Source organism: Macrotis lagotis, chromosome 3 (assembly GCF_037893015.1).
Source record: "Macrotis lagotis isolate mMagLag1 chromosome 3, bilby.v1.9.chrom.fasta, whole genome shotgun sequence".
In the NCBI taxonomy this organism is placed as follows: domain Eukaryota; kingdom Metazoa; phylum Chordata; class Mammalia; order Peramelemorphia; family Peramelidae; genus Macrotis; species Macrotis lagotis.
Genome location: NC_133660.1, coordinates 211,956,822 through 211,983,671, shown reverse-complemented (window position 1 = coordinate 211,983,671; position 26,850 = coordinate 211,956,822). Strand labels below are relative to the sequence as shown.

At 36.7% G+C, this 26,850-nt stretch overlaps 1 long non-coding RNA gene across 1 annotated transcript in view; it reads left to right on the top strand.

Annotated features, from left to right (window-relative positions):
• LOC141516407 (uncharacterized) overlaps window positions 1-26,841 on the top strand; it is a 32,396-nt gene extending 5,555 nt beyond the window's left edge. The window contains exons 2-3 of the long non-coding RNA XR_012476693.1: window positions 23,610-23,664; window positions 26,761-26,841. This is a non-coding gene — a long non-coding RNA (uncharacterized LOC141516407). The remainder of the gene's footprint in view (window positions 1-23,609; window positions 23,665-26,760) is intronic.
• The last annotated feature ends 9 nt before the right edge of the window (window positions 26,842-26,850 follow it).

Below are 26,850 nucleotides of genomic sequence, written 5' to 3'. Positions count from 1 at the left end.
ATCCTAGGTAGGAGGAAAAGATTCAGAGCTTTCAGTCATTAGTATTCCTATTACCTTGAAAGAAAGCATTAAATTGAGTGCTAGCTTAATTTATTTTTTCAAATTAATTTTATTGATACCTTTTGTTTTAAATCACTTAAGATTTTCTCAGTATCTCCTCTCTTTCCATCCTCAAAGACCTTTTCACATAACAAATTATATATTTAAAGAAAAAAGGAAGAATAAATCAAAAAGGTCTTAAAATATTTGTAGTGTTTGGTACTTGTGGACCTCTCATTTATGCAAAAGAGCAGAAAGAAGTATATTGTCATTGACTTCTTTGGGACCTTGCTTTTCTGTAGTACCTAATTTATCTTCATACAAATGAAGCCCAACTTGAATTTTTCTTGAATGTAGTAAAATAAAAAAAGGGATCTGAAGAAAATTTGGTCTGAGGCCAGACTAAGCTAGAGAATATCTGTCAATAAAACTGGAAGGAAGACCACAAATAGATATTCAATGGAATCATTCTACTGGGGTTCCCACGACCACCTATTTTCATTTGCCATGAGAGTATAACCATTTGCCATGATAGTATAACCACCACATTTGTACTATACAGATTGGGATATAGTATGTGAAAAGAATGCCAATGGGTTTTAGATACTTTAGTTACTTTATTTGCATAATTCCAAATTGCTTTCCAAAATTGTGCTGATTTAGAGCTCCATCAACAGTTCATTAGTACTGTAGTCAGGGAAGGAGACATGAGGGAATATATTGAGCAAGACAACCTAATAGTCCCCAGCAGGTTCCTAAAAATATCAAGACTAGGTAAGAGGCTTCAACTTGGCCCAAGGGGCTAGTACAAAACTCTAGGAAGTAGATAATACAGTTCAAAATGATTCCCTACTGGGATCAAGTGAATGTGTCCTTTTCCTATTATAAGGAAGGGGGTAGATTCAATGAAAAGACTTAGATTATAACCTCCCTGGAGTCAATAAAAAGATTTGCCCCAATAGTATAAGGGGGGGAAGGAATGACTTAATACTTAAGAGGGTCAGAAAAGATGTCCTTTAAAGCTTTCCAGTTCTAAATCTGTGATACTATTGATTCCTTTCATTTTTGTACTGCTTTCATATTTTAATTAATAATAGCTAATGTTACTATGTGTCATCCACTGTGATTAACACATTGTCTCATTTGACACTCATAACCATATAAAATCAGTACCTTTATTTACCCATTTTACAGATGAGGAAGCTGAGGCAGAGGTTAAATGACTTGCCCAGTGTCACACAATGAGGAAATTTCTGAGATCAATTTTGGAGTCAGAGCCCCAACACTTTATTAACTACATCTGAATGCTAATTAGATGGCTTTGCTTCTGCATTAGTGATGGGTCTTCTGCATTGGCAATGGGTGATTCTGCATCAGAGATGGAGGTACAAGACTTAATTTGTATAAATTAGTATCTTAAATGATTATACTGCCCCTAAAAAAAGTAGAAAGGGGCTGCAGATTTGTAGTTCTCAGAGATTCCAGGAGTCCCATGTTACAGTGAGTACTTATAAAGGGCGTTTATAAATTGATTAAAATGTCTTATGGAATATTGAATGAAGTTGTTCTACCTTCTCTTACATTGCAGGGATCCATTGCAGTGGAGAGGGTGGGCCCTACCTTGATATTTCAAAATATAAACTGCTTACATCAGCAGCCTCACCTGCTGGCAAAATTGTTTAAATGAATAGTATATGCTCTAAAGTTTGGGGTTTTTTTCTTTTTTGGATTTTTTAAGTCTAGGCTATAATTTGACAGCAGGTTTGGGTCCCTCCCTCCCCCTGTACAATTGAAAGCTTATTGCAGGCCACACAAATTCATTCAAGTAACCATTTGTTAAATGTCTTGCTTTTTTTCTTCATCATTGAAGTGCTGCAGAATGATATCCTGAAGCACCTCACAGCTGTGTAAAATGGCTCTAGATAGTCATGAGTATCAAGATGGCATTATTTGTAGAAAGATCATCTCTTGCCTGCTATTATAATGGACTGAATCATCAACAATTTGGTGATAAGAAAATTAGTATACTGTAGCAGAACTTGACCCTAATTAAGGATTGTTTGTTTTGGTGGTCCCCATTAATTGATAGTGATGATCTGTAATACTATGAACATTTTGGGGAAATGCCTAGGGACCACCAAAGAATGCCAGAAAGAAGAGGAAGCAATAATTGTAATATGTGAACTATAGGAAAGTCATGCAAAACGAGAGGTTTGTACTAGACCAGAGACATATCAGTTTAAAATGTAGCTGGGAAATGTTTAACAAAATAAAAATACAGCACAACATAGACAATGTGAATTTGTGGTTTTCTAAATCAATATGTTGCCCACAGGGACCTGTTTCTATCTTTGATGCCACAGGACTAGATAGTTTCTAGTTTGCCAAGAAAATCACAAATAGGGTCACCAAGAGTCTCCCATGACTGAAAACAACTAAACAAGAGAGCTGTGTACAGTGTAGGAAGCCCTTTATAATCTAACCCTTCCTATCTTTCCAGCCTCTTTCTGGCTTATTCCCCTTCTGAGTGTTGGTCAGTCTAGAACAGCCCAACTCCCTGGTAGTTCAACAAATACACTCAATCTCTCAACTCCAAGAATTTTCACTAGTTGAACTAGGTCTGAACTCTTTCATCTCTCCTCTACCTCTTGGCTTTCTTTATGTCTCAGCTAAAGCCTCCCCTTCTGCTGCTTTGCCTCTGAGATTACATTCAGTATATTCTGCTTATACCTTGTTTATCCATAGTTATTTTCATGTTGTCTTTCCTTTTAATTCTAATTCCACCAGAGAACAGAGAGACTGGTCCCCCCATATTTCTTATATCCCCAATGATTTGCCAGGACCTAGTACATAGTAACTGCTTTTAAAAATGCTTTTTGATTTCTGTTTCTAAAAATCTATAATTTATGATAAATTATAATCTGTAGTACAAGAAAAAAGTTTACTGAGTAGCACCCTATGATCCAAAATAGGATTTCAAATGAGAGTTTAGAGTGGAGAAGCAAGTAGAAGAGAAAGAAAAGGTTGGATTTTATTTCTTTTTTCAAAGCTTTCTGTTTATCACTGTTCTATATTAATAAAGCATAAACCTCTGGCTTTTAAGATGCTCTATAATCTCATTCTAGTCTACCTTTCCTGCCTTCTCATACTGTTCCTTGGCTTCACTTGTCCTCCCTATCATTTAGACTACTCTTCCATCCCATTGTCATCCTTTTTTGTCTCTGACTTTGCTCAAGAGATTGGATTGCCTCCAATCTTTATATATTGAAGTGAGATTTTCTCCTTTCAATTCAGTAGACACCTGAACCACCAAAGCTTTCTCTAGTCACTCTTCCCTGACCAGTGACTCTTCATCTTTTCATTTCTCAGTAATATTTTGCCAGGTGGCTCCCGAGGCACTTAAAATCATTCTCCTCCCAGTACCATTCTTTAAGTTCACATCTTAGAGTGCAGATGCCTCTAGGGTAGAGCCTGTATAGGGTTATAACTAGTCTGTATGACGATCATCTAGTCCCCTTCTCATAAAGGGAACTTGTTAAATGTTGGTTGAATTGACACTTCAAACCCCTTCCCCCTCCCAAAGCAGCAGAACCCGATTTAGAGGAGCTTGGATAAAAAGCTCCTAGAGGTAGTGTTCATTACATATACAGTTCAAAGGAATTTTTAATTAGTACAGTGCCAATTTATACTTCAATTAATAGCCCTAAAGAACAAAAATAGCATGTGGGGAGAAGGTCCTTTTGAAAATCCCTCGAAGTGAACCCGCCCGCCTCCAAGCAGCACCATAGGCTGGGCCCTATTCACTGGACTCTCCAGGCCTTTCAAGATGCACTTTGCTGCCCCTTTCTCTTTTCACCAAAGGGAAGGCAGGACTAAGTGGATGAAGGCAGTGAGACAGCCCGTCATTTCCTCTTGCAGGATATTTGTATTTAAAACTGTATGAAGCTAAAGGAAGAAATCAAAGCCATGTGTGGCGTGTGCTAATAACATTTTAAAACAGTTGGATTTGGGAGTGAAAACTAGAATTGCCAGGCAGAACAAGACAAGGGCAGGTCTGATGTGTTTGGCATGCCCATCCCCCATCCTGGCCCTTTTTTCTTTCTTAAGAAAAAGTGATAAAACTGGAAGGAGCCTCTTTAGCTACTGCTAACTCACAGCTCCAGATCTCAACAAGGGAAAACATCTTTCATATGCCCTTTTTTTAATTAAAGGAAACCATTCTATCCAGTAGAAAGGATGAGGAGGTTGGAGAGAGAGAGAAACAGACAGAGATGAAGAGAGAAGAACAGAGGCACAGAGACAGAATGGGGAGAGACAGACAAAGACAGACATACAGAGAACAGAGAGAGACAGAGACAGAGAGACAGGGACACAGAGAGAAAGACAGAGAGAGATAAAGAGACAGAGAGACAGAGTGGGGGGAGACAGAGACAGAGACTTAGACAAAAATAGAAATCGAGACAGAGACAGGGAGAGAAGAGACTTTACTTCTCTGATCATTTTAATTACTGCACTGAACTCATTTAAGATCCTCCAGCAGCTCCCAATTTATTACTTTTTAAAGTTCAAGCATCTCAACTCTGTCCTCTGGAACATTGCCTGTCCTCTAACACCTCTGCCTTGACTCGGACTGTTCTCTCTGCCTATCATACTTTCTCTCCTCCTTACTATCAAATTCCTACCTATCCTTTGGAGTCCAGTTCACCTGCAGTGCTCTCCAAGGAGCCTGCCCCGGCTCACCCTCCTGGTGAGCTAAAATCTTCTTCTCAGATCTCAACAATCACTTTATTTTAGGCCTCTTTAATCCACTTGATATATAATATGTATTATAGTTATATGTGTTTATGTCACTGGCCACTAGCCTGTGAGCTCCTTGAGGTCAGGGATTGTGTTTTATCTGAATTTTATAACTTCCCCAGAATCTAGCTCAGGGCTTTCCACACACCTGCTCTGTTCAGGATACCTTTCTAGGATGAATGACCTACAGGAGAATAAAGATCTATCTCTTGTCTTATGCCTCTAGCACAGTACCTAGTAAATATAGCAAGCACTTAATAAACGCTTGTGGATGGTACACTGGAAAGAACCCTGGAGTCAGAGGACAAGGTTTCAAATTCTGATTCTCTCACTGTCTGTGTGACATTAGGTAAGACACAGAACCTCTCCGAGCTTCAGTTTCCTCATCTGTAAAAGGAGGTCATTGGACTTGAAGACTTCTAAGATCTCTTTCTCTCTAAATCTGATTCCTGCCTTGTACTTCCTGGCAAACAAGACTTTTCTCCACTGTCCCTTTTCAGTTTTCCTTTTTCTCATTCTGCTTTTGCCCAGTTATCTCCCAGATCTGAAAATGGAGATTACTGTTATTCTTTTGCTGTTGAAGTTCCTTCAAAATACAGTCACTTTCTCCATTAAACCTTTTTCCTTTCCTCTCACTACCAGCGATTTTACTCAAATTGATTCTCTCAGAATATTTTGCTTAGAGCTCTCTTTGCACATTGCATATTTTGTTTTGTATGAGGCAGTTAGGTGATGCAATAAATAGAGTTCTAGGCCTGGAGTCAGAAAGATCTGAGTTCAAATTCAGCCTCACTTACCTTGATCTTGAGCTAGTTATTTAAGCTCTGTCTGACTCAATTTCCTCAAATGTGAAATCAGGATACTAATAGTTTCTACCTCTTGATGTTGTAATATCAAATCAGACCATATTTATAAAGGGTGTAGAAGAGTATCTGGCATCTATTAAACACTTGTTTCCTTCCTTCCCTGTTGTTGTTTGTCCTTCATTCTCAAAGCGAACCGTGACATCAAGGGCAGTGATTCCATGACAAGCACATGAATTGGATTTGAGTGAGGGGGGCTGTGCAAAGTCCCCAGCCTCACTTTCTCCTCCATAGCCATCTGGATCTAAGTGGCCAGATATAGTTCAGGACAACTGGAGATGGCCCTGGTTGCAGTGAAAGATCTTTGCCTTTTAAAACTAAGGTCTTTAAAAGGTTGAAGTTTGATGGAGACAATGCCCATTCAGCAACTTCATGAAGCCTTTAATTACTGAGATGATATATTGTCTCCTTCCTTATAGGACTGAAGTGTGGTGGCACCCAAGGTAAAAATACAAAGTGTCCTGACTCTAGAGTCTGAACTCAGGTTCAAATCCCACTTCTGATTCTTGACTTTTCTGGGCCTCAGTTTCCCCATCTGGAGAGTGAAAGACTGCACTAGTTGGCCTCTGAATACCCTTCCAGTTCTGTATCTATGGTCCAGGACAGGGGCCAACAAACTATGGCCCAGGTTCAAAGTCTGCCCCTTCCTGTCTTTTTTTTTATGGGGGGTTCTTGAGCTGAGAAGCATTTTTCATAAAGTGGTCTTTACATATATAGTTTGCCACCACAATGAATCAGGAAGACCCAGCAATCATGGTCCACTTCTAATTGTGGGATCCTGGGCAAATCAAACAAATTCTCTGTTCTGGTCCTATTGTGCACAAACAGATCTAAGTTTCAGACTAAAAAAGGAAAAAAAAACAAATTTTTTGTCTTTGTATGCCCAACACCTTGGACAAAATCTGCTACTTATTAATTTCTTAGTAAATGTTAAATGAATTATTATCTCATTGCACCTAATATCTATTTAAAGTACCTCTAGTGTCTGTGCTTCAAGTTTCAGTCTTTTAAATAACAGATGTTTAATAAATGCTTACTGAATATAATTGAATTAACTCTGAAACCTTTGAAAAGAAAACAAATTTTAATAACAGTTGATTAGACAAGAATTCAACAATTTAATTCTACAAAAATTGTGATAAAGTAGTAGAAAGTAGGGCAGCTAGGTGGTGGCCCTGCCAGATCTAGAGTCAGGAAGACTCCTTTGTCTGAGTTCAAATGTGACCTCAGAGAGCACCAGCCCTAGAGTCAGGAGTACCTGAGTTCAAATCTAGCTTCAGATACTTAACAATTACCTAACTGTGTGGCCTTGGGCAAGCCACTTAACCCCATTGCCTTTCAAAAACCTTAAAAATAAAGTGACCTCAGATACTGACTGTGTGACTTTGGGTAAGTCACTTAATCCTGTTTGCCTCAGTTTCCTCATTTATAAAATGAACTGAAGGAGATGCCAAACTATTCTAGTATCTTTGCCAAGAAAACCCCAATGGGAGCATAAAGAGTCAGATGTCACTGAAACAAATGAGTAACAACAAAAATAGAAAATAACTGTCTTGGAAGTTAAGAGACCTGATCTTCTCTGCCTCCAACTAACTGGGTGACTTTGGGCAAATCACTTCCCAATTTGAACCTCAGTTTCCTTCTCAGGAAATTGAGGACATTGGCCTAGGTCCTCTCTGGAGTAATATGATTCTGTGAGTTTATGAATTTATGTGTTTACCTCCTGAAGCTATTGATGTTTTTGCCCCTGGCTAGTAGGAAATTCCCGACTCACTCCTCCTGTCAGGAGATCGGTGTTAGTTAGGCTGATGGGATTAATCATCTCAAGTTAACATGCTGATGATCATGAAATCAAGAAGAATATTTCAGTCTGTGAAAGCAAAGTAAAATCATTCAGACTTTTACACAGGTCATGGTTGAATTATCACAGAACTCCCTTTACTCAAAGCAGATGTTTATTAAGATTAATTTAGTGTGAAAAGTGAACCAGAATTAATATAAAAGACATTGTCTCCTCCACAGTGTAACAGGACACCTCCTCATTGTATTTTGTTCACTGAAGATGATTGGTTTTTTCCTAGGGGATGGTTCACTCCAGTTTGCCAAAGTCTTCCCCACAACTCCTCCTCTCTGTACTTGCAATGAAATATCAGACTATAGAATAAGACCCAATGAGGGAAAAAAACAGAAATCAAGGAACCATCAATTTGCAGGGAGGGGAAAAAAGCCAAGGGAGGAAAAGAATCTTTTTACTTAATAAAAAAATATACACATTGTGCTATTTCCAAAAAGAGATCATATAGCCATGAGTTCTCAGAGATCAAGTCCAACTGCAGATAGGATGTGCCTGAGCAAAGAGGAGAGAGGGAAAAAAATTAACATTTTTAACTTTGATCTTTGTTTAAATTCCACAGTTCTTTCTCAGGATACAGATGATATTCTCCATCACAGATCCCCTAAAATTGTCCCTGTTTATTGAACTAATGTAGTGAGCAAGTCCATCAAGGTTAATCATCACCCCATGTTGTTGTTAGCATGAACAATGTTCTTCTGGTTCTGCTCAACTCACTCAGCATCAATTCATGCCATTCTTTCCAGATTTTTCTGAAATCCCATCCCTCTTGATTCCTTATAGAACAACAGTGTTCCATCACATTCATATACTAGAATTTGTTCAGCCATTCCCCAATTGATGGGCATTCCCTCAATTTCCATTTCTTTGTCTTGCAAAAAGAGTTGTTATAAATATTTTTGCACTTGTGCACCTTTCCCCCTTTTATGATCTCTTTGGGATAGAGTAGTGGAATTGCTGAATCAAAGGGTATGCACAGTTTTATTGCCCTTTGGGAATAAATCCAAATTACTCCCCAAAATATTTGGATCAGTTCACAACAATGCGTCAGTGTCCTAGTTTTCCTATGTCATCTCCAACATTGAGCATTTTCCTGGGTGTGTGAGATGGTGCCTCAAAGTTGTTTTAATTTGTATTTCTCTAGTCAATATTGATTTGGACCATTTTTTCCTATGACTATATGTAACTTTAATTTCTTAATCTGAAAACTTCATTATTATCCTTTGACCATTTATCAGTTGAAGAATGATTTTTATACTTATAGATTTGACCCAGTTCTCTATATATTTTATAAATGAGTTATCAGAAACATTAGCTGTTTAATTTAATGTAGTCAAAATTAAACATTTTGCAGTTTATAATGTTCTATATATCTTGCTTGTTCATCCCCTCTCCATAGGTCTGACAGATAAACTATTCATTGTTCTCCTAATTGCCTTATGGTTTCATCCTTTATGTCTACACCCTGTACCCATTTTGACCTTATCTTGGAACAGGGTGTAAGATCTATGCTCAGTTGTTGCCATACCATTTTCCAGTTTTCCCAGAAGTTTTTGTCAAATAGTTCTTCTCCCAGAAGCTGTCAAATAGTAGCTTACTAATCTTTTGCTACTATTTCTTTTTTTACTTAATCTAATCCACTGAAGCATTTCTCTATTTCTTAGCCATTACCAGACAATTATGTTGACTGCCACTTTATAATATAGTTTTGGATACAGTATGGCTAGGCTACTTTCCTTTGCATTGTTTTCATTAATTCCCTTGATATTCTTGACCTTTTGTTGCTCCAGATGAATTTTGTTTCTATTTTTTTCTAGCTCTTTAAAATAGCTTTTTTTTGGTAGTTCGATTGGTATGGCACTGAATAAGTAATTTAATTTAGACAGAGTTGTCATTTTTATTATATTAGTTCAGCCTATCCATGAACAATTGAAATTTTTCCACCTATTTAAAGCTGACTTTATATGTGTGAAAAATGTTTTGTAATTGTATCCATATAGTTTCCGGGTTTGGGGAAAGTTAGAAGGTATTTTAAAAAACAATTTTATATTGACTATTGTCCCAAGGGAGTACAACGTCCTCAGATTGTTAGTTCAACTCATCCTGGCCCAAAATCTCATATAAGCATGGATGACACTAGATGGCTCTTGATTTCCATCCAGTTCTAAAGTTCTGTGTACTCTATCATAATTGGCTAAATACGCAAAATAAAATTTCATAAGAACTGTTTAAGACTTATGGGAGTTATATAGAGAGGAGAGGTGATGCAGAATAATAATTAGCATGTAGACTATGGAATCTGGGGACTTCAGTCAGACTTGTGCCTCTGACATTAACTAGTTATACGATCTTGGACAATTCACTTAATTTCTCCAAGTCTCAGTTTCCTCATTTGTAAAATTATAAAATTTGTAAAGCAATTTTAAAATCTTAATAGCTATAGTACCTAGCTACCTCATTTAATATGTACTTAATCTAAAGGCTGTTACTAGGTGCCTAGAACTGAGAGCAAAAAATGTTATTCTAGGTGCTTGAAGATGAATGGGAGGGTAAAATGAAGAAGCATACAAAAATTATAAGTGTTTTCAGAACAGTCCAGCTTCCAATTTCATTAGATAATAACTACTTATATTACCAATATCTTTTCATTATTAAAGCAGATGGCCTTTTCATAGCTTTCATCCTTCTTAACTATTCTATACCATTTAATCTTCTTAATTCATTCTCCAGATATTCCCTCCTCCCTGAATTTTTGGTGAAACTGTTCTCTCCTTGTACATTTCTGTCTTCCTTCTCAGTCTTCTTTGCTAGGTCATCATTCCCATCCCAGCCCCTGATCACAGATACCACTTAATGACTGTTCTTTATACTTTTTTTCTGATAGATTCAACTTTTATCTCTATGCAGATAACTCCTAGATTCAGGTAGTGCTTACAAACTAAAATTTTCAGTATGAGCATTTATGACTTAGACATGAGAAAATTCTATAAATCAGGACTTGATTTGTTGTTTTGCTGACTCAAGAAGTGATGGGAAAAAAAATGTCAGTGATACTAATTAAACCTCTATGGGACTTTCCTTTTGGAGGACTAGTTGGTTAGCACAACCCTACTCAGACTTTTACCTACAATCCTCTCTAAGTTCTAGTACCGCATCACCAGATGCCTTATAGATGAACTGTACACATCTCACACTCAACATTTCCAAAACGAATTCATTATCTTCCCTCTCCCCAACAACCTAATTCTTCCTTAATAATATCTTCTCTCTCTGACTTTCCATCACACACACCCTGCTCCCAATATCAACAGTTTTCAAATCTTGTTGATTCAGGATGTTGTCAAGGATGTTGACTCTGCAACATCCTTGCATTCATCCTATTCTCATCTTTCACAAGACCATTACTGTCCTTTAGGCTTCCATCCCTTCTCAAATGCCCATTTACAAAAGCCTCCTAATTTTTCTTCAGGTTACGAGTCTCTTTTCTCTCCAATCTAGTCTCTACACAGCTGCCTAATCTTCCTAAAGCCAAATTCCAACTGTTATTCTCCTACCCAAGAGCCTTCAAAGGCTCCCTATTGCCTCTAGGATAAAATACAAACTTCATCTTACTTCATTACTTCTCTTCATACTCTCTAGTTCCTCAAACTCAGAATTTCAACTCTGTCTTTAGTTTATAATCTGGTATACAGTAGGTGTTTAATAAATGTTTGTTGACTTGCTTTTTCCTCTGAATCATTGCTTAGAATGTTCTCCCTTCTTACTGATATCTCTTAGAAACCTAACTTCCTTCATGGTTCAGATCATGTGTGTGTTATCTCCTATGTAAAGTTATTCCTGATCCTCCCAGATTTTTATGCTTTCTTTGTTCTCAAATGATCATGAGTAAACATGTATGTCTACATGTAGCATTCTCCTCCAAATAGAATGGAAGTTCCTTGAGGGCTAGAAATTTTCAGATTTTTATCAAATCCTGAATCCCAGTAACTTACAGAGTAGTCATTTAAAAATATTTCTTGGATTGTTCTAAATCTATTTAGGAAAACATCATACATGATTATAGAAAAATGGAAGTTGATTTCAGGTGTTATGTAATTTAATCCTTCTGGACAATGTCTTATAGATGCTGTGGTTCTCAGATGATTACTGAAGTCTTTAAGTTGTAATACACTGTGATTCTGTGAATTCAGAAGTTTCATGGAACAAGATGAATTTGAACTGGATGTTCAAGGATGGGGCAGAATTTCTATAAGTGGAGATGAGGAAGAGTATTTTAGGAGAAGTAAAAGGTGTGACTAAAGAATGGAGAATATCCAAGAGTTTAGGAGTAAATAAGTAAATTAGGTTGAGGCAAGAGGAGTGAGTTGTTCTTAGGAGCACAATGGGAGACAGAGGATAAAAGACCAGGTAAGAAGACTGAAGTCTGAAGTTCAGTGTCCTCTGGTATGAAAGTAACCTGGCTTCTAGTGCCTAGAAGCCTATTATATATTTAACTGCCTCATCTTTCTAGACCATTCATCAGGATTTAAGCAATTGGTTTTTTAAGACATATTATTACTGCATACTAAATAGACTATAATATAGCATGAACATAATTTTTATAGGCACTAGGAATCCAAAAAATTTGTGTGACTTTCTTTGTTACAATATTTGCTGTATTATAATGGTCTGGAACTGAACCCACAATCTCTGAAGCGTGCCTATGTAAGTGCCCTCTCGTGAAGGCTGGTCCTGAGGTGTGGAAAAGCTCATCTCTTTCTCCCCTCTAATCTGTTAAATCCATTTCCTAAGGAACTTGACTCCTTCCCACCTTTGCCAACTCCCACTGGGGAATCTTCTACAAGGAAAATTCTCAGGTATACACAACTCCATCCACATGTATTCTTTTTTTTTTAAGGTTTTTGCTAGGCAATGGGGTTAAGTGGCTTGCCCAAGGCCACACAGCTAGGTCATTATTAAGTGTTTGAGACCGGATTTGAACCCAGGTACTCCTGACTCCAGGGCTGGTGCTTAATCCACTGCACCACCTAGCTGCCCCCACCACATGTATTCTTCCATATGTATCCTTTATCCCATATTCTCTGTCTCTGTCTCTGTCTCTCTCTCTCTCCTCTTTCTCTCTACTTGTTCCTTCCATGACACCTACAAAAGTGTTCAAATCTCCTTCATCCTAAAAAAGCCCCACTAAAATCATACCATCCCAATTAGCTATTGTTCCCTGTTTTGATTTACCTTTTCAGGTAAATCTCTTCTAAACCTTCCTCAGTATGTGTTCTGATCTCATCATTCAACTCAAACTGCTCTCTCCAAAGTTACCAATGATTTCTTAACTGTCAAATCTAATGGCCTTTACTCAGTTTTCATCCTTCTTGACCTCTGCAACTTTTGACACAATAAATCACCCCTGGATGCTCTCTCCTCTCTAGATTTTTGTGGCACTGTTCTCTTAAGATTCTCCTACCTGTCGAAATGCTCTTTCTCAGTTTTCTTTCTTGGATCTTCATACAATTCATATACACTGTGGGTGTCCTCCAAATCACTTTCCAAGGACCATTTCTTTTTTCCCTCCATATTTGTTCACTTAGTGACTTCATCAGGTTCTGTGGATTCAATTATCATATTCCAGATCTATATTTCTAGACTCATTCTACCTCTGCCTTTTGGACATCCTAAACTGAATGTCCAATAACCATCTCAAACTCAACAAGTTCAAAATAGAATTCATTGGTCTTCCTCCAAAATAATCTTCTCTTCCTCATTTTCTTCTCTCAACTTCCAATTTTCAGGACTTTACCACATGCCTCACCTGCAGCTCTACCCCGGAACATCTATTTACCATGCCAGCTCCCTTTTCTCACTGGTGAATTCCTTTCAGGGTGTTCATTTTGAAGGGAGACTCACTCTGGCAAACCTTTATTCCCTTCCTAGCTGTTTTTTTCAGCTATTTCAATATTGTGCTATATCCTCCACATCACTTTTTGTGTGTCATCTTCTTCCATTAGAAAGTTAGCTCCTGGGGCGGCTAGGTGGCGCAGTGGATAGAGCACTGACTCTGGAGTCATGAGTACCTGAGTTCAAATCCAGCCTCAGACACTAAATAATTACCTAGCTGTGTGGCCTTGGGCAAGCCACTTAATCCCATTGCCTAGCAAAAACTAAAAAACTAAACAAAAAAAAAAGTTAGCTCCTTGAGGGCACAAATTGCTTCCTTTTTACTTGTCATTGTACCCCCATTGGGGGTCCACAGCATTTAATAAATACTTATTGTCTCTCACCTGTCCACTATCATTGAGAGCACAGATATCATTCCAGTGACCCAGGCTTGCTATCTCAGCATCATTCTCAACCCTTTACTCTCCCTTATGGGATGTCCAATCTCATTTCTATCTTTACTTTATCTCTCAAATACTCCCCGACTTCTTGACATACAACCACAACCCTGGCTCAGCATTTCTCACCTAACATTTTTTTAATTGAAATTTTGTATTATTTTTCCAATTACAAGCAAAGGTAGTTTTCAGCATTCATACATTTGCAAATTTATGAGTTACATATTTTTCTACCACCCTCCCTCCCCTCCCCCTTTCCCAAGGCAACAATCTGGTAAAAGTTGTACATGAATAATCATGTTTAACATATTTCTGTATTAATTATTGTAAAAAGATGAATTAGAACTAAGGGGAAAGAAGAAAATGAGAAAGGAAAAATATAAAAGAAGTTGTTTGGGTTTTTTTGGCAAGGCAAATGGGGTTAAGTGACTTGCCCAAAGCCACACAGCTAAGTAATTATTAAGTGTCTGAGGCTGGATTTGAACTCAGGTACTCCTGACTCCAAGGCCAGTGCTCTATCTACTGTGCAACCTAGCCACCCCTAAAAGAAGTTTTTTTAAAAAAAAAGTTTCCTTTATTAAAGATTATTAAAGATTTATTAAAGATTTTATTTATTTTGAGTTTTACAATTTTTCCCCTAATCTTACTTCCCTCCCCCAGTCCCCCACAGAGGCAATTTTTTGTTCTTTACATTGTTTCCATGGTATACATTGATCCAAATTGAGTGTGATGAGAGAGAAATCATATCCTTAAGGAAGAAACATAAAGTATAAGAGATAGCAGGATCAGATAATAAGATATCTTTTTTTTTCTAAATTTAAGGTAATAGTCCTTGGTCTTTGTCCAAATTCCACAGTTGTTTCTCTGGATACAGATGGTATTTTCCATTGCAGGGAACCCCAAATTGTCCCTGACTGTTGTACTGATGGAATGAGTAAGTCCATCAAGGTTGATGATCACTACCATGTTGCTGTTAGGGTATACAGTGTTTTTCTGATTCTGTTCATCTCACTCAGCATCAGTTCATGCAAATCCCTCCAGGATTCCCTGAATTCCCATCCCTCCTGGTTTCTAATAGAACAATAGTGTTCCATGACATACATATACCACGGTTTGCTAAGCCATTCCCTAACTGAAGGACATTTACTTGATTTCCAATTCTTTGCCACCACAAACAGGGCTGCTATGAATATTTTTGTACAAGTGATGTTTTTACTCTTTTTTCATCATCTCTTCAGGGTATAGACCCAGTTAATGGTATTGCTGAATCAAAGGGTATGTACATTTTTGTTGCTCTTTGGGCGTAGTTCCAAATTTCTTTCCAGAAAGGTTGGATGAGTTCACAGCTCCACCAACAGTGTAATAGTGTCCTAGATTTCCCACAACCCTTCCAACAATGATCATTATCCTTTCTGGTCATATTGGCCAGTCTGAGAGATGTGAGGTGGTACTTCAGAGAAGCTTTAATTTGCATTTCTCTAATAACTAATGATTTAGAGCAATTTTTTCATATGACCATGGATTGCTTTGATCTCCTCATCTGTAAATTGTCTTTGCATATCCTTTGACCATTTGCCAATCAGGAATGGCTTTTTGACTAAAAGAAGTTTTTAAAAAATGAACTTAGGACGTTTTGCTCTGAATTCAGATTCCATAGTTTTTTCTCTGGATGTGGATGGCATTGTCCACAGTAGTTCTCTCAGGATTGTCCTTGATCTCTGAACTGCTGAGAGGAGCTACATTCATTATATACATTAATCATACATAGCTTTCTAATTAGTCAACTTGTCTGGGAATGCCTCCCATATCCAATCTGTCCTGTATGTAGCTCCCTCAGTGATTTTCCTAATGTATAGATCTGACAGTATCAAACCCTTACTCAATAAACTACAGTGATTCCTTGAAACCTAATATAAAATTCCCTTTACTACTGGTCCTTTACTATTTTTTTTTAGTCTCCTTACATGTTACTACTCTTTATACAATCTATAAACAATTCATTCTGGTCTTTTTGATAATCCTCCCACTTAAATATTCTAATTCCCAATGCCAGAATGATCTACATCCTCACTTCTGACTCCTGGCTTTCTTTGAAGCCTCAGATCAAATTCTACCATCTATAGCAAAATTTTTGGCAGGTGATGTAGTGGGCCTGGAGTCAAGAACACATACCTTCTAGTTATGTGACCCTGGGCAAGTCATTTAACCCTGTTTGTCTCAATTTCCTCAACTGTAAAATTAACTGGAGAAGGAAATGGCAAACCATTCCAGTATCTTTGCCATGAAACTCCAAAATGGCATTAAAAAAAAAAGCAGACATGACTGAACAGCAGCAATAGATAGTTTTTGTGGTCCCAGGCTTTGCTTCTTTTCCCACTCTACTTCTCTAGTGCCTTTCCTCTGAGATTATTTTCTATTTGTTCTGTATATATCTTGTACATAAAAGGTTTTTAGCACATTTCACCACTATAATATTAAATCCTTTAATTTAGAACTATGCACAAAGGGCAATCAAACTGCATTTTATTTGATCCAGCAATACCATTAGTAGGTCTGTATCACAAAAAGATTTAAAAAAAAAGGAAAATGGATTCACATGTACAAAAATATTTATAGTAGTTCTTTTTTGGGGTAGCAAAGAATTGGAAATTAAGGGGATGCCTATCAACTGGGGAATGACTGAACTAGTTGTATAAATATAATGGAATACTGTTGTTCGGTAAGAAATGATGAGCAGGTGAATTTCAGAAAAACCTGGAAAGACTTACACAAACTGATGCAAAGTGAATGTGAATTGAGCAGAATCAGGAGAACATTGTACACAGTAACAGCAACATTACATGATGATCAAACATGAATGAGTAATCCAAGACAATTCCAAAGGAATCATATTGGAAAATGCTATCCATATTCAGAGGAAGAACTAATGGAGTCTGAATGCAAATTGAAGCATACTATTTACGTTTTATTTTTTCATAGTTTTCCCCCTTTGGGGCTGTTTCTTCTTTCACAAAATGACAAATATAAAAAGATATTGTTACATGATTGTACATATATAACCTATATCACCTATATCAATTTGCTTACCATGTGAGGAGAGGGGAAAATGATTACAGGAAAGAGGGAGAAAATTTGGAAGTCAAGTTTTTTTAAATGTTAAAAAAAATCTCTTTATATGTAATTGGAAGAATTAAATAGTATTTTTAAAAAGAATGATTAGGGGTGGCTAGATGGCACAGTGGATAGAGCACTGGTCCTGGAGTCAGGAGTACCTGAGTTCAAATCCAGCCTCAGATACTTAATAATTACCTAGCTATGTGATCTTGGGCAAGCCACTTAACCCCATTTGCCTTGCAAAAAAAAAAAAAAAAAAAAGAATGATTACTTCCTTGAAAATAAGTACCATGTTCTTGCCTTTCTTTGTACCTCCAATATTAAGCACAGTGACTAGAACATAAGTGTTTGTTAACTGGCTGACAGAGAACTGTCTTCATCTGGGATTTCTAACTGATTTAACTGGCTCTATAAAAATAAGTCTTCCTGAAAATGCTTTCCACATCCAGAGAAAGAACTATCGAGTCTGAATGCAGATCAAAACTTACACTTTCATTTTTTTCCTTCTCATGATTTTTTCCCTTTTGTTCTGTAACTTCCTTCATAACATGACTAATATAGACATGTGTTTAACGTGATTTTGCATGTATAAAATATTTCAGATTGTTTGCTATCTTGGGGAGGGGAAGATAAGGAAAGGAGGGAGAAAATTTTACAAAGATGAATGTTGAAAACTATCTTTCCATGTAACTGGGAAAAGAAAATATAATTTGCTAAAAATAAAAAAGTCTATAAACTATTAGAACTCTGCTGCACAGAGATTCTCTGAATTGGTTCCAATGGATTGTGCCCCTCCCAGCAGTAATGGTTCTTTTCAGATCTCTGTTTAAATTTTTCTCATAACCTCTCTTTCCTTGGTAAAAGCCATCCATCCTCTGCTCCCTCTGTGAAATAAATGACACTGGGAAGGCAGGACAGGGAGAGGGAAGGCAGTAATAGAATTTCCAAAACTCATTCTTCTCATTCCTGTTTTTATTTCTTGATCTCATTCGATGCTGTATAGATGTGTATGTGTGTGTGTATTTATTTATACACATAAATATGTATATATATATATATAAAACTTGTTATTAATAAGCTTTCTCTTTTGTGTGAATAAGAATTGTTCTTGAAGAATGATCAATTAAATGTTAGTATATTTGGCGTAATGTAATATAATAATGCTATTAAGATCAAGTATGAGCAACATGAAAATATAGAAAGAACATTGTGAAATATTGCAAGGCAATAAAAAAGTAGAATTTGAAGAATGGAATACATGCACACTAACTATGAACATGTGAGGAAATGAGAATAATGAACAAGAATCCTGAGAGGGCTTACAAGGAGTAACTAAAAATACATTATGATATTTTATGTATTAAAATTTTTTGTAATTATACTTTAAGCACTAAGCAAGACTTGTTACATTGATGTTCACTGTTAAATTTTCAGTGTCTTTTTAAATTAGTAAAGATTTATAAAAAAAATAACTCCTGTATCTTGATATTATATGCCTCCAACTCATTTCTAGAATTCAACACTTGAACAATTCCGTTATTTCTTTTGCTAAATATTAATTAAATAATGGCAGATTTCCCTAGTGTCATTGTACAAACATGAATTCCCATTGGGGCATTCCTTAAAGTTATCAACAAATTCATTTAAAAGTCTTGTGCTATTTTGCTGATTCATCCGGTTTGAACCTATGCAAAAAACCCACATTGGAACCCAAGTCCCTGGGTCTTCAAGGTGGACAGCAATTCAACACCTGTGTCTAGCAACCTTCTATATGATGAATGTTCCTATGGCTTCTCTTCTGCCACCTTTGCCAAAATTCAGGAATCCTAAGATCCAGAAGTCATCATGTGGTAGATGTTACACCTTCTATCAAATAAACAGCTTGATCCAATAGACTTGTGTTGAATTTGTTCCTCTTGGCTCCAGCTTCAGTAATGAAATAGGTTGTCTAAATGGCCACAGTATGGTACTGCTGTAAGAAGAATTTGAGCAAAAAAAATTCTGCAGGAAGAAATATGGCAAAAATGTTAAAACAGTCTGTTAGGAGCAGGGGTTTGAGGAAGGAATGGCTTTTCCATTCCATGGTACAGAAATAACTACTGCCAGATTCAGAGATTCCCATCATGACTCTGTAAGATTGAGAGAATTGTTTCACGATGAGAAAGGGGAAGTTTAAGCAGTGGACACAAAAAGCAGTTTGGAGGATAGTCAGAGTTAAAGGACAGCGAGGTAGTCCATTAGCTAGGCTAGCCAAAGAAAAGACAAAAGGTAGAGACAGAAGCTGAGCAGGCTAAGGGGGAAAAAATGAGATTGCTAAGGCAGTTTTAAGGATGTTGTTGAGAAGTAGCTCTAGTGCTTGGAATAGAATGTAAACATAGAGATTATTCAAAGTCCTATCAATAAATCAATCAACAAACCTTTATTAAATAGCTACAGTGTCTAGCATTGTTCTAGGTTCTGGGGATGATTCAAGTTCATGTTCTCATAAGGAAGGAAAGGTACTCCAACCCATGGAATAGAATTTTCTGCATAGATGGTTAACAGCACCAGATTCTTTCAAGCCTTCTCCTATGGAAACTCCCTTCATTGTCCACCTCCCTCACATTAACTGTGTCAAACTCACTCAATAGTTAGGAATAGATTATGTCAACAACTCTGGAGAGACCTAGGGCAAATAAGGGACAAGGAAAACTAGATTCAAAATGATTCGGCTAAATGATTTTTTTATGAACAGGCAAAATATTGAGGTTTGGTTCCTCAGTGGTATAGAGAGCTTCTTTAACTTGATTAGGCTGAAATAATCATTTCAGGAACTTTCCCTGGAGATATTGCCTTCAATATCATTCTTTTTTCCCCATTATATTGATCACTTTTTCAGTTATCAGACATGTATTTTTTTTTCTCCCCCCACTCATTCCCAACTGGAAAATCAAACTAAACCAAACCCTTGTAACAAATAGGAATAATCAAGCAAAACAAATTCCCCATATCTTTGATGCCATCCTGAGTTCTGAGCCTGAGTGTTGACTGAATACTATTTTTTTCAGGGAAGCTAGCATACCAAGGACCTTGATAGATAATGGAAACTTAATGGAATCCTAGCTACCTCTCTTTTAGCAAAGAGGAATGTCCTGAGAACAGTCAATATGGGGGTTAAATAAAATGCTGCTCACCACCTCTGTCAATTATAAAATTGCCTCCAGGCTTCCAGTGCTGACCCACAGTAGACAATAAATGTTGTTGTTTTTTTCCATTCTAGTCTATATATTTAGGAAAGTGGAAAAATGTGTTTGAGCAGAGAGATATATGTAAAAGTTCTTGTCTGTTAGAATGGGAGTGGAGGATGCACTGGAATGTACAGAAGAGACTTCTTTGACTATTGAACCATGGCATGTTAAAGGAAACATAGATGGTTATCTTTAGGGACTTCTATTTGTATTTCTGTATGGACTTCTATCTGTATTTCTAATCATTTCTAACACTTTAAAACTTGAGCATTGTAAACAAGTCTTTAACTTTTAATGATACTAAAATCAATGAAAACCAGAGAATCATTTCCCAATTGTTCTAAGTTGTTCATCATTCTTAATGCAGCTTTAAAAAAAAGAACATTTGCCAATAAATGTTTGAGATGTACGTCAAACAAGGCTTCAAAGGCCACTGCAGTAGGTTCTTTGGGTATAATAGTTCTTCACTGTGAAACGCGGAGATCTATAAGAACTCATTTTATTTGTAATGTGGCTAAGAGCATAACACATTTCCTGTAATACTCTTATGTACAATGTTGTTGATTTCTCCCTCGGTATCTATCTGCATAGCTAGATTCACTTTATATTTGAAAAAAAGTTGATTTTCAAATCAATTTCTCTGGCAAAGAGAAAACTTAAGCATTCTTAAATACAAATGTAATTTTTAGAAAGACTTTAATATTATTCAACTATTCTCAAAAATGTTCATCAAAGAAATATTCCTATTAAAATATATAACATGTGCTTCTACAATGACATCTAACTACTGTAGGGAACAGATGAGGATCTCTCAAAGTCCTCACAGGAGAAATAGATCATTGAGATACCAATGGAGAATAACTCTGTATGGGAGTATATACTCCAAAGTTTCTCTTTGCTATTTTGCTGCCCTTGGGAGAACTTCCAATCCACTATTTGATACAGGCACCAAAGAAGGGAAGGAGGAAAGTAGAGAGAGCACAGAAGCAAAGCCTTATGAAGATACCCTATAATTTGGAGAGGTATTTCATTTTATATCCTTAGATCACTGTGGGCAGCTAGATGGAACAGTGAATAGCATTAGACCTTGAGTCAGGAAGACAGAAGTCAAATCTGGTTTCAGATACCCATTAACTGTGTGATCCTAGGTAAGTCATGTCTACTTATCTCAGTTTTCTCAACTGTAATATGGAGATAGTAATAGTCTTCTATAAGTGTTGGGAGGATCAAATGACATCTTTATAAAGCACTTTAGAATACTTAACTGCTATATCAATATTAGTTACTAGCTATGATGATGATGATGATGATGATGATGATGATGATAGTGGAGGTGATGGTGGTGGTGATGATGATGATGATGATGATGTTGAATTTGAAGCCAGTGCCACCATGTCATGAGTGACCCATGAAGTTCAGACTGTGGGAGGCAAGTAGTTTTAAGAGTTTTCAGGTTGAGCATGCTGGTGAATAGTGAAGATACTTCACCCTTTAGACTAGATGTCCAGTACAGAAGGCATCATGCGCCATTGGTGAAGTCATTTGGCTGGGGCTTGAGTATAGTGCCACCCAGTGGAAGAATTATATATTATTATTCCCTTGCTGGTTAATTATTTAGTGACAACCTATTTTCATTAGAATTGTGGAAGGTAAGACAGGAACTGTACATAACACTGTCATACTTCAACTATAGCCTGGGAAACACAACAAATAGACATATATGCTGCACTACTGGAATATAAAAAATATAATTGTTTCTCAAATCATGAAAAAAGAAAGTTGAAAAATTATCATTTATTTTCATTATATACAGCAGAATTACTTCCCCTAGATCAACAGCTGGCATAAAAGAATAATATTTGTAGATTGTCATTTTAGTCCTTTATATATTGATTGTGTGAGGATGATCATTATGTACATATTAACCTATTCTTGTGATAAAAAATGAAGCATTTTTATCACACATTCCTATCAATGAAAAAAATGGCACATGAATGCTTCTATGTAAATTTACTTATTTACAAATTATAAGTATGTGCAGTAGAAATGTTAAAAGGAGAAACCAATTTAAAGGTTATGTCAGTAATTCAAGCAAAGTGTAATGAGTATCTTCAGTCTTAATTGACTTGCTCATTCCAATGGGGCAACAATCAGGGACAATTTTGGGGTATCTGTGATGGAGAATACCATCTGTATCCAAAGAAAGAATTCTGGAGTTTGAACAATGACCAAAGACCTTAAATTTAAAAAACAAACTGTTAGATCTTATTATGTAATTTTGTATCTCTTATATTTTATTTTTTTCCTTAAGGATATGATTTCTCTTTCAACACATTCAACTTAGATCAATGTATAGCATGGAAACAATTGAAAGACTAACAGACTGCCTTCTGTGGGGGGGTGGGAGGTGGGGAGTGAGATTAGGGGGAAAATTATACAATTCAAAAATAAATTAATTAATTAAAGATGAAAAATGTAATGAGGATCTAGCCTGTGGTGCCTGTGTGAGTAGAGGAAATATGGAGATAGAAACAAGATGACTAGTAACTAGATTTGTGGGATAAGAGAAAATGAGAAGTGAAGGATAATATCAAGTTCGCAAACTTGTATGACCAAAAGGATAGTGGTACTCTTAGCACATATAGGTATATTCATAAGAAGATGAGTTTCAAGGGAAAAGGTATTGAGTTCTGTATTAAACATATTGAGTTTGACTTGCCTTTAAGGCATCAGGTTCAAAATATGTAATTGATAATGTAGAACTAGATAGAGGTAATAGACTGGGGGAGACAATGAATTCACCATGTAAAAGGACAGAGAGAGAGAAAAGAATGCCTATGACAGAATCTTGAGGAATATTCACTAGAGATGAGATATGGATGATAATCCATCAAAGGAAGCTAAGAAGGAATGTTCAGAGGGAATTTTTTTCCCCCACTTAAAACACATTATTTATTAGTCACAGAGCTGAAATTCTAGTTTCCCCTAAATTCACACAAAGGAAATCTTCAATTCCATTAAAGGAAGCCAAGAAGGAATAAGAAGGAGAACCAAGTGGGAACAAATCAACCATGAAAGAAGAGAGTAAATATCCAAGAAGATAGAGTGGTAAATAATGTCAAATACCATCAAAAACTCAAAAAGAAAGAAGATAAAGAAAAGGTCATCAGTTTTGGTTATTAAGATATCTCTGGAAACTTTGGAGGGAGCAGTCTAGTGAATAGCCAAAGATAACAAGGAGGATGGGAATCTAAGACACTGGATGAAAGAAGGAACATCAGGAGAAGAATGGATTGGTGGTGGGTGGGAAAGATAATGAATTCTCTGCTTATCTACTATTGTTTGCTCTTTCCTACTGAAAAATGCAATATCTGTTGTTATTCACCAGGTACTTCCTCAAGCAAGGATTCTGCTCACTGGGAGGAACCTATGGCAGGCACAAGGTGATAAGGAGCTGGGGGTACCTAGGTTGGATTAGGTTCTATTGTTTTTTAAATTTTTATATTATATAAATATTTTATTTTTCCAATTATATACAATAATAGTTTCTACCTATTATTTTTTGGTAATTTTACACTTTTTTCCCCTGCTGGTCCCTCTCCCCCCCAGAAGGCAATCTGAAATCTATTGGTTTTTTTAGGGCCCATGCTCAGGGTAGTCACATGGGAAGCCAGGGCAAGGTAGGAACAATGAAGGGGAACAATAAAGGAGGTACAGTATTTATGTGAGAGATAAACCCATAGATGACTGCAGGAAGTACTCCAATTCTTAATTGAAGTTTGAGATATAATTCACTTTTCTACCTTCTAATTCCTTAATCATGCAAATGATGGGCCCCTTGGAGTCATTCCTTGACCTTTAATGGGGCTGAAGTCTCTACTTTGGAACCCACCTAACACCAATGGCATCCAGGATACATTCACTAGATGTATACTGATGAGAGGGATCCTATTGCTTGATGGAAGTGATCTATACAAATCTGATGGTAATTACATCCTGGCATAGTCCGGATACTGGATGAACTGAACAGAATGCTGATGGTCATTCCTATACAGCATTTTTAATTACTCTCATTCTTCAGTTTTGGGTGCTGCAAAAATAGGCCAGGACTTCAGTTTGTTAATTTACATGAAGCTAGGAACAAAGGATTTACACAGAAACATGTATAGAGTAAAATTACTCTTAGTTGTTTATGAAAGTTGAAAGTGGTAGGCTTAAAGACCTCCAGTATCATACAAAGCAGCAGTCTAAATGATTTTCCCAAAGTGATGCAGGAAGTAAGTGACAGAGTTGAGATTTGAATCCAACACCAGTGACTCCAAATTTAGCATTCTGTTTATTGCATCAAGCTTTCTCTCTCAAAAAAACAGCTCATGGTAAGAATAACAAAAATAAAATCTTTTTTAGCAGCATTATTTGTAATTGAGAAAACTAGTAGCAACCCAAGAAGCTAACAATATAGGTTAGATAAATTTTGGTATATTAAGGTATTCAGATGTAATAATTTAATTAAAATTGATAAGAATTTAATTGTATAGTACTGGTTATATAGGGAAGCATCATAAAATAAGGATGATTTCATTATAGCCTCTTTTATCTGCTGAAAACTTTATCAATTATCAGTTTCCACGTGGGACCTTAAGCATATGTAATTGGTTCAACTAAGTTCATTTTTGAATCAACGTCATAAACTGTGAATAAAGATGTTAGATGCTGTGAAGGAGACAACTTGCAAAATATAAGAGCAAATGGAACTTATTGAAAGGAAAAAAGCAATGGTCTTAGAATACAGAAACCGGTACAATAATTTCTCAGTCAAAGAGTTTGAAAGGATCATGATAAAGTTGGAAAAAGTCTTGGCTTCATTTCTGATCCAACTCTGCCACTAAATTACTGTACAACCTTGAGCAAGATACTTAATCTCTATAAACTTCATTTGAAACAAACTCTGTTAACAACAGAAAGGACAGTTGATGGGCTCTGTATGAAATTATCTCAATTTCATGCTGGAAGCTGGCCTAAATTATCATAGAGGTGGTACTGTGCAGTGGAAAACAGACTAGATTTAGAGATGGAAAACTTGGTTTCAAAACCTAGATTTGTCACTTACTACTTGGCCAACCTTGAAAAAGTCACTTAACCCCAATGGGCCTCAATTTCCTAATTTGCAAAATGAGGAGATTGGGTTAGACGATCTCTAAAGGCCCCTTTCAACTCTCAATTCATGATCCTATGGTCTCAAAAATGCTTTTCTCCTCTAAAATTCTGGTACTAGGCTTAATTTAAGTTCTTTGAATGGAAATAAAGTCAAACTGACAAACATTTATTAAATTCTTTCTTATATGCCAATCACTGTGCTAATCACTGAGGGGAAAAAAGAAAGATAAAAACAAGTCTCTTCCCTCAAAGAGTATACATATGATCAAAGAAGGAGGGAGAATATGCAAAGAACTATGACAAACAAGACAACTTGGGGTACATCTCAGAGGATAAACACCAATATGAAGGGGGAAACAGAAAAGATTTCTGGCAGAAGGAGAATTTCAATTGAGACTTGAAGGAAGCCACAAAGCAGAGATGAGGAGGGAGAGCATTCATTGCAGGATAGGAAAATTCATTGAACTGAGAGATGGTAAGACTGAATCACAGAGGACATGGAGGAGAGAGGTGTAAGAAGACTAGAAAAGTGGGAAGGGGTCAGATTTTAAAGTTTTGAAATCCAAATAGAGGAGTTTATTTTGGATCCTAAAAATAATAGAGATCCACTAGAATTTGTTGAATAGGGGAAGGTAGTGGCATGATCAGACCTCCACTTCAGGAAAATCACTTTGATAATTGAGTGGAAGATGAACTGGAGTGAGGGGAAACTTGAAGAGAGGTAAGCAAAAAGTTATTGGAAGGGTAGTTGGTGGTGCAATGAATAGAGTACTGGCCCTGCAGTTAGAAGGACCTGAGTTCAAATATGACCTTGGACTGACTTACTAGCTGTTTGACCTTGGACAAGTCACTTAACTCCATTGCCACACACCCCCAAAATAGTTTTTTTTTACAGGACTACTGGAGATGAGTCAGAAAGGTTAATGCCTAGTCTAGACATGAAGTCAGGGGGATCTGCACCAGGTGGTGACTGTGTCAGAGGAGAGAAGGGGAGGAAGTATATGAGAGGTATCTCAGGAATAATATCAACAGACTTCAGACACTGATTACATATAGTGGCTGAGAGTAAAGAGTTCAGAATGACACCTGGGTTGAGAGTCATCTGATTGGAAGAATGGTGATTGTAGCAACGGTTAGGAAGCAAGGAGGCAGAAAATGTTGAGTTCAATGTTGAATAAGTTAATAAGAGACAACATTCCTTATGTCTAATAGGCAACAGGAGATGAAGTGAGAAAAAAAGGTTAAGAATATTGAAAAGGAAAGAAGATGAGAAAAAGGAAATAAGCAATGATTAAGCACCTACTAAGTTCTACACAAATATGATCTCATTTGATCTAGATGAATACCCTGTGAAGTAAGTCCTGCTGTGATTTTCATTTCAGAAAAGAGGAATCTGAGGCAGACAAGTTAAGAAATCATTAAGGCTGGATTTAAACTTCGATCTCCCCGGGCGCTCTAACTACACCTAGCTT